The following is an 8,576-nucleotide window of genomic DNA, read 5'->3' as shown; positions in this document are numbered from 1 at the left end:
TACTAGCTACTCAGGAGGCTGAGATCTGATGATCATGATTTGAAGTCAGTCAGAAATAGAAGTCTGTGAGACTCTTTATCTCCAATTAACTGCCACCAAAAGCTGAAAGTATAGCTGCAGTTCAAATGGTAGAACACTAGCCTTGAGTACAAAAGCTCAGGGACAGTGCCTGTGCCCTGAGTTCAAGCCTCAGGAATAAAACAACAACAACAACAACAAAAAATCAAGACCCTAAAAAACAAAAAAAAGTTGCAAGTGTGAAGTGGCAGGGTGCCCACAGTTAAACAGCAGTATTACTAAAAGTCCATTCATATACTGAAAATATTTTCAACTCTAGTAGTAAAGACCACATTAAAGTTAATCTTCTTTGCAAGATATAATGACGAAAAGTATGGAGTCTGGAAGGTAATACTGATATAACAACATAATACTAGATAATATGAATTCCGCTTTGATTAGGGTTGTTCCACTATAAATACACTTAAAAATGTTAATGGAAGTATATGTTGTACCACAAATAGTTAGAAATTCCAACTTAATGTAACAAAATACTAAGTGTTATTCCATGTAGGAGGATCTCATTTTGAAGCCAGCTCAGGGAAAAGTGTGAGACTCCATCTACAAACAAAAATCCCAAAATGAACTGGAAGCAGGGCACAAATGCTAACGGTATTGCCTAAACAAGTACAAGATACAAGTATAGGGTACTTGTTCAATCCCCAGTACTGCCAACATAGCAAATGAAACACACATGTCATTTTTAACATAAAAAGAAGATTGGCTTTACGCATATTTTATTTTAAGTTGCACATTGGTATACATTTGTTTCTTAGAAAAGGTGAAGTTTGTTTGCTTTTAGTTTCATCCTGGTACAGTATCAAGAAATTTTTCATCACCACCAATAAGCTATCAGGGACTTGATTTTACTAATGCTTTCTAGAGTACAGATTGAGAACAACACTTTACAGTAATTATTTTGAATTAGCAAGTGTAGTAAACCTAATATGATAGAGTACTGTGCTACTTTATAATCATACAATGCAGCTTAAGTAGTCATTGCTTTCCTCACTTGTAATATAGGGACAATAATGCAAAGATCATAGAGAAAGAATGAAATCAAAACTCATCTTAGTGTTGCACATTTGTAATACATGGTATCTGTGATAACTACTAAAACAGAATTTAAGGATGAATATGAAAAAGATCAGAATTTGCCACTCAGGAATCTATTTACTTTCTCTAGATATTAAACAAGCCATGAGAGGCATTACCACTTTTTTCAATTGTGGCTACTATTCTTCTAAAATATACGTATTGAGAAGAGTGCAGTGAATGCTACTTTTTTCTCTGTTTTTTAAATTATATATAAAAATCTTTTTATAAGTAATAAGATGTGGTTCTTTGTTTCTAAAGTACCAATATTAGAAACTTCAACTCATTTCACTAGAGCTATAGAAGAAATAGTGTTTAATTAAGATTAAACACTGCAACGGTTGTGTAACTACAACTTCTAAGTTTTGTCTGAAGTCTTGAAATAATATACTTAGTAAACATACTAAAATTTCTACAACTCCTAAAAATATATACCAGTTCCAACTAAATCATGATGTTAGATTTACTAAAATGCAGTTAAAATACCCAAAGTCTAAAGGAAAATGTACAGTATCTCCCAATAGACCGTAAAAGACACTCTTTTGAGTGCAAAGAAAGAAGAGTTACTTTTGAGAGAAATAATTAAGTTTGCTGAGTCTGGATTTTTTTTTTCCTTTGGGAAAAAATTTGATGAACAGTGTTGGTCATCTTCAAATAAAAAATGATAAATCCACTCTAATTTCACTGTCCAAAGTAAGCTATACACAGAATAGAAATTTCTAGAATACAGTATTAAGTGGAAATTGTTTTCTTACTATTTTACTATTTTAACAGAACACAACAATATCCTTGCTAAACATGTTCTTTTCTACCTAACAGTACCCATTTAGATGATGTAAAATTTATTTAGGTTAGCCAAAATAAAGATATGACCAATACACTTGTGCAACACAATTAAACTGTATTTAATTCTCTTCACAATAAATTGCAGGGGCCATGCTTGCTTTTCATATGCCTAATGCAATGCCTGACAGAAGATGCTTCATAGATGTTTAATAAATAGCTAAGTACAATCTGCTGTGCACATACAATTGAAATTGAGACAAGTTTACAGAGATACGTAAGCTGCACATAGGCTTTCTGGCTGACTTCATGGGATCCCACTGAAGACTAGAAGTAAATCTTCATATCCATAGAAAACTGGAAAGTTGGTAATTGTCTGGGTAAGGACCAAAAAAACAAAGTCAGGGAAACATGTCACCTAAGTATAAGTTGCTTTATAGAAATGGCAAAAGCAGCCTACTCATTCCTACAAGCTAATGCACCATTTACTCAACAAAATGAAATTTAAGTGCATCTTAAGTATGTTTTTACATACATTTTTATCATTGCTTATTGAAAATTAATTACTTTTGTAATGTTTCATCCTATATAAAGATTAGAAAGAAGTAGTTTTTTTACTTATTATGAGTACTGTGGCTACAGTAATTTGATTATTAGTTAGAAAAGATAAGTCAAAGTTACAGATAAAGGAAAAAACTCCCAAGAAAGTAATTTTCATGGCATGACTACCACGAAATTATAGCAGGAAACAAGGGAAAAAGGAAGGAGAAAAGAGTAATTTCATATTCCTTCAATAATGAAATTCAAGCATGTTTAATTCTACAAATATAGATTATGACAAACCATCAGTATATCCTATTGTGCACCAAATATTATACTGAAAATGAGGGACGTAAGTTTTAACAAGAAAATACTTTTGTCTATAACCAGTTCATTAAGACAAGACTCAAAAGCAAACCATTAAAGCACAACATGAATTCTCTAACTTTTTATAAATATGGGTCCTCAATACAAGATTAAGAAATACAATTACTGATTAACTTAAGATTCAGAGGGAGAAAGCATTAAAGAAAGCTGAAATAATTCTTAAAATAGTAATAACTCTAATTCACTAGTGAAATTACTACTTGATTAAAATATTAACAAAAATATATTGAATTTATAAATAGAAAAATTACAGCTGTCAGGCCATGTATCTTCATATTCTTAGAAAAGACATGTCTTCTTATAAAATGTTAGTGCTATCCACAGAATTGAGCCTGATAGTTTCATTTTTGACAAAAGGCAATGAGGTAATACAGCATAGTAAGTATAATGACACTTGAGTTATACAGTTCCTGAGTTGCCCACTTCACAGGCCTTGGAACCTTGGGCAAGCTCCTTAGCTCTCAGAACTTCTACAATATGGAAAATGAAGAATGAATCCCAGGGCTTTTGGCTCTTTAATCCTACCTACTCAGAAGACTGAGATTTGAGCATCACAGTTTGCATAAAAATCTGAAAGCCTGTTATCTCCAATTAACCAGCAAAAAATTCAGAAATACAGGTTTGGCTCAAGTGGTAGAGAGCCAACCTAAGAAAAGAAAATGAAAATGAAGAGTTAAATGCCTCCATGATAGCTTTTAGTTGAAAAATTACCATCCCAAAATATCACTAGTTCTTAATGTTTTAAAAATAAGCCATAATAAAAGCACAATAAAAGGTTTTTAAAGCATAAATCATTATCTGACAGAGAGAAAGTCTGGAATCTTCCAATCATAAAGGGTTACCCTGGGGGTGGTAGGGTAAGGAATGCTTCCAAAGGAAAACGCAAAGTAAAGGCATTAAACTCAAGACTATAAATTTTAACTCAGCTGCCAACTGGGCAACTACTACTACAATTACCTATACAATTTGCTTACTTAAAATTGATTTCTTTAGTAGGTTCTACTTCTATCTCTTACAATAAGGTTTCTGAGGTTTTAATGTGGGGGAAGAAAATCTTAGGTGAAACTACAATGGTATTATTGATGTTAAGAGAAAAACTTGAACTTGGTACAGATTTCTGTTTATGTGCACCATTACAATTCAGAGAAATCTAAGAAACGACTAAATCTATAAGAGGAATGAGAGAATTATGAACATATTGTTTACTATACAGCTTATTTTTCCCTCTATGTATAAATGTATGCTTTTTAAAAAAACACAATATTTAAGATTTTAAAGAACAAGTTTCTACATAAGTAATTCTTTCAGTCACTAAAAGATGAACATATTTTGTCTTGCTTAATTATAAAAAAACTAAGATCAATAGCATCATCATATCTTCATATCCTTCCTAGTTACTAAATTGCAGCTTTCCTATTACCAGTCTGATAAAAATATTGCCACTTTACAGAAGAATATTTTTGTTGACATAAAATATGGGATAAGAAACACTAACACTGTTTTTAATAAGTGGGAAAAGAAAAAAAAATGCTTGTGTGAGAGAAAAAGAGAGAAGGAAGGAGGGAGACTGGATCAGGAAAGAGGTAATGAGGGAGGGAGAAGAATGTGTATATAAATTTGCAAGGAAAGGGATAAATGTAAATATGAAATAAAATACCACTTCCCAAAGTAAGCCCTAAGTAAAAGGCCTACACTAGAAATAAACTTTCTAGCTTTTGTGAAATACAGCACTGAAAGAAAGCTATTCAGTAAGAACATACCATGCAAAAAAAGTAAAATATTTTTCATCAAGATTGTTATTCTATAAACCTAAATCTGGGTTTATCTTTCCATTTGTATCTAAGTACAACGGATACACTATAACTTCATGATGTCTTTGACTCATGAAAACATATGATAGAAATCAGTCCCCTTTTACATAGTGAACAATTTGTTTTAGTACCCTGAAAGATGAAAAACTCATCTCAATTTACAACGGTAAATAAATAATTCATTTAAAACTGAAAGTGGTACCAATCCAGCAAACTATTGATGGAAAGGTTTGGCCTTCCATGAAGCCAGAACAACATAAAGTTTTCAGTGGGGATTACTTGTTCAGACAAGTTACAAAGACTAGAAAAATACCCAGTTAATTATGAAATAGTTCATCTTCTCAATTTATGGAAAATAAGTATCAGGAATGTATGTGGGAAAAGACAATACCAGCATTTAAACTTTAAGCATTTTCAGCTTTGAACTTAATAGACTCAAACATGAAACACATATTTAGCATAAAAAGCAATCATACAAGTAAAAACTTAACCAAAGGCCTCTATCAATTAAAAATGTGAAATCTGCTATGCAATTCAGACAAAACGAAAAATGATGAGATTAAATCCCTAACGCAGAAACCAGTCAAGTCCTCCAACCCTCAAGTCCACATCCAAACCATACAGTAGCAAAAAGGGGAAAACACTCAGGTCTCCAAATGAAAAAGCAGTTCCAATACAATTCAGATCCCGACATTTTCCCACTCAGAAACAAATGCAGTAGAGCTTTCCTTGGGGAAAGAGAGGGGGGAAAAAGCTCTCCAAATGAAAAATTTTAAGTGACATCTAGAAAGTGTGCCTCTTTCTGTCTCTTTCCCTGGCGCCTCGTTGGAAAAAGGAGGGGGTTGTTTTTGTATTCTCCCCCACTGGAGCAAGGCACAATCAGATGTTAGGTGGAGAACCCACTTTTGACAACAGCAAATAAAAATAAAAGTGCCCTTCCTCCCCTGACAGGATGGACACTCCAGCTCACACATCCCTCCTCACTCCAACCCCTCCTTCACTCCCCCCCCCCTCAGCACCACCCCCTCCTCACCCCGGAGCTCCACTGCGTATGAGGTTTGGTGCTACTGTTGCCCCGGAGTGAAAGTCAGAGCCAGAGGAAGGCAATGAAGCCCCCACAGATACACTTACCTTTCCTGCCCCCCACTTTTGAGTGCCTTCCCTGGAGCTGTGGAGGATGACACAAAGGGTAATAAAGGGGGGAGTGGAGGAGGAGGATGCGAAGGAGGAGGAGGAGAGCTGGGGAAGTGGCTGCTCCTGGGTGTAGTGAGATGTCTCCAGCCAGGGCCAAGCAGCAGCAGCAGCAGTAGCAACAGCAGCAGCAGTAAGCAGCAGCAGCAGCAACAGCAGCAGCAGCAGCAAAGGGTCTGTGTTGCTAAGAGGCTTTTGGTCTCTTTCTCTCCTCCTCTCACGGCCAAAGAGAAGGGTGGAGGGGGCTCGGGAAGGAGACGAGTGGAGGGGTGAGGGGGTAGGAGTCGTGGATGGGGGTTTTCGAAGAAGAAGAAACTCCTTCCCCTTCTCTCTCAGGCTCAATCCCCCTCTCAGGCTCCGAGCTGGAGGGTGGGGGAAGGAACTCAGCCGCCTTCCCCCCACCCCCCTCAATTCAAGGTTGATGTGGGGTAAAATTAGTGTCCTGTCCCTTTAAAAATAGAAATAAAAGGTGCCCCCCCTCTGCCACTGCCTCTCTCTTCATCATCAGCTGCTGCTGCTGCTGGGGTCTCTCTGCTGGGGGGGGGAGGGGGGCTCGGGTAGAAGAGACGGGAGGCACTCACTGCGCATGTCCCGCTCTGACGGGAGGCTGGTTGGTTGAAGGCAGTAGGAGGGGGAGGGGAGGAAATGAGATGTTTTCCCAGAAGGCTTCGAGGCACTCGCGACCCGGAAGACATTGTAGCAGGGGGTAGCGGGGCGGGGGCGGGGAGAGGGAGGAAGTCGCTACTCTTTAACACCCCCAGCTCCCACTTCCCTCCGAAAGGAAAGTGGAGGAACGGAAGTGGGCGTGGACGGAGGCGCGTCGAAATCACGTGCTTGGGCTGGGGGGCGGGCAGGCGAGGTGGGAGCGGCGGCGCTTGCGCGCGGGTCCTGTCGGGAGCCGCTGTGTACGTTTGGCCCCAGCAGGTGAAGGGAGAGGGGGGGAAAAGAAGAGCGAGGGAGAGCGAGCGGCGGAGCGGTGTTTGAAGTCGTTGGATCCCGGGTTGGCTCCGGTAAAAGCAGGGTTTTCTGTGGGAAGAAGTGTGGAATCGTCTGGCCCTGGCTGGAGAGCGAATAGCAAGTGGGAGGATTGAAGGTCGTGCTGACGGGGAAAGAGGCAGGCCGGGCTAGGCCTCCAGGCCGAGGGGAGCTGGGGGCTCCTCGGTCTGGAGACCCCGGCGGGGCGCGGGCGCGCGGGCGCCGCCCCGGGGAGCGCGGCGCACGCCGGGGTGGCCGCGGGGGAGGGCCGCGACGGGCCCGTGCACCGACCACTCTGGGAAGTCTCCGCCGCTGCCCGGTGACTTCCTCCTCCCCTCCTGGCAACCCGTCCGTGTGGGTCCGGGAGGGCCGGGCTTGGGTGGTTTTGCTTATTATGTCGGGTATTATTATTGGTGTCCTTTACTGGAATTCTGGAGGGGCAGGGCCCGGAGGGGGGGAGGGAAGGGCTTGAGTGAAATTTCCCTCCACCCCTCGCGTGGTTGCAGCCGCACCAACACGACTGCAGAGTCTGTAGTGTTGAGTTTGATGGTTGACGGGAGAAAGACATCATCATCTTCGTGTGCTTTCCTAGCGTGTACGTCGGGGGAAAAAAAACTGTTTATTTTAATGTTATGAAGGTGTTGTACGGAGGGGTTACAATTCCACAAGTCAGGTAATGACCGCAGTTCTTTTTTAATAATGTCACCCCTTCCTTCATTTTCCCTGTTTCCCCTGCGAGTCCACAATTTTTTACCTAGTGTATATTGAATACCGTTGCTGCATGTGTTTACCCTTCCCAGTTGTTCTTTTTTTAATATGAAGTAACACTTTCACACTCATTATGTGCAATCTCCGTTAAGACAAAAATTACAAACTTTCGATTATCTTCTGTACTTTAAAGAACCATAGCTAAAGCCTTTTTTAACTTAACTATAAAACATTTTATACTTATTGAGGTATTTAAGTGTTATTGAAATCTGTCATGTGGGTTATTGGGGTACACTGTTAATTACAGTTACTATTTTTGTATGCTTGCTGCTAGTTTTAGGGGATGGATACTATTTATGCATTGTAGTTTAGTGCTTCCATACTTTCTCGTTGTATACAATAGTCATTAAAATTAAGCTCCTCTGCTTTAAATTTTTCTTCATTTGGAAGCCATGTGTATGTAGTACCACAATTAATCTACCTTAATACAGCTTTTAAATCTTTTTTTTTTGTGGTAAAGTACTTAATATGTAGATACTTGCCAGGCAAGCGCTCTACCACTGAGCCACCTTCCCAGCCCCATGTGGATACTTGTATAAAACAAACATATAGGCTTTTGAATAACTATAAATTGAACTGTCTTCACAGAGACTAAGCAGTGACACTTGAGAGTAATCCCTCACTAATTGCTCATTGTTTCCCTCCTTCAACCTTTCCAGATTGTAAATGTCCTGATTTTTGTAACTATTTACTGCTTTCTAGTATCTTTCAACCACCAGTCGTGTCAGCATTGCTAGACAGTGCTTTTGTCTCTATTTTTCTGTGTACAGATTGTATATGTATCACTTTATATATTTTTTCTTATTTTGCTATAGTCTGGCCATATTCATATAGTTGTGTTTCGTATGTCTTTGTTGTGATGTAGTAATGTCTGTAATATAGAATAGTATTTTTAGGACAGAACTACAATTTAGTCTAATATTAAAGGACACTTGCCCACTCGTTTTCAGTTTTTAGCAATTATGAACA

General features: G+C 39.0%; 1 protein-coding gene and 1 long non-coding RNA gene across 4 annotated transcripts in view; one reads left to right on the top strand and one right to left on the bottom strand.

The window, feature by feature from the left end:
* Positions 1 to 1,161: 1,161 nt before the first annotated feature.
* Positions 1,162 to 5,892, bottom strand: LOC122110855. Its single transcript, XR_006147923.1, has 2 exons — positions 5,805 to 5,892; positions 1,162 to 2,311 (listed from the first exon to the last, which is right to left on the bottom strand). It is a non-coding gene; the product is annotated as an uncharacterized LOC122110855 (long non-coding RNA).
* Positions 5,844 to 8,576, top strand: part of Orc4 (origin recognition complex subunit 4) — a 50,537-nt gene continuing 47,804 nt past the window's right edge. Inside the window, exon 1 of one of the 3 annotated variants that reach the window (XM_042683566.1) lies at positions 5,844 to 5,862. The gene's annotated coding sequence lies outside the window, so the exon portion shown is untranslated. Of the gene's footprint in view, positions 5,863 to 6,775; positions 6,893 to 8,576 lie in introns of those variants that run through there. The other 2 variants (XM_042683564.1, XM_042683565.1) reach the window with 2 other exon arrangements.

Source organism: Dipodomys spectabilis, unplaced genomic scaffold (genome assembly GCF_019054845.1).
Source record: "Dipodomys spectabilis isolate Male_0828 unplaced genomic scaffold, ASM1905484v1 ptg000081l, whole genome shotgun sequence".
In the NCBI taxonomy this organism is placed as follows: domain Eukaryota; kingdom Metazoa; phylum Chordata; class Mammalia; order Rodentia; family Heteromyidae; genus Dipodomys; species Dipodomys spectabilis.
This window is presented reverse-complemented; position numbering and strand designations above follow the sequence as displayed.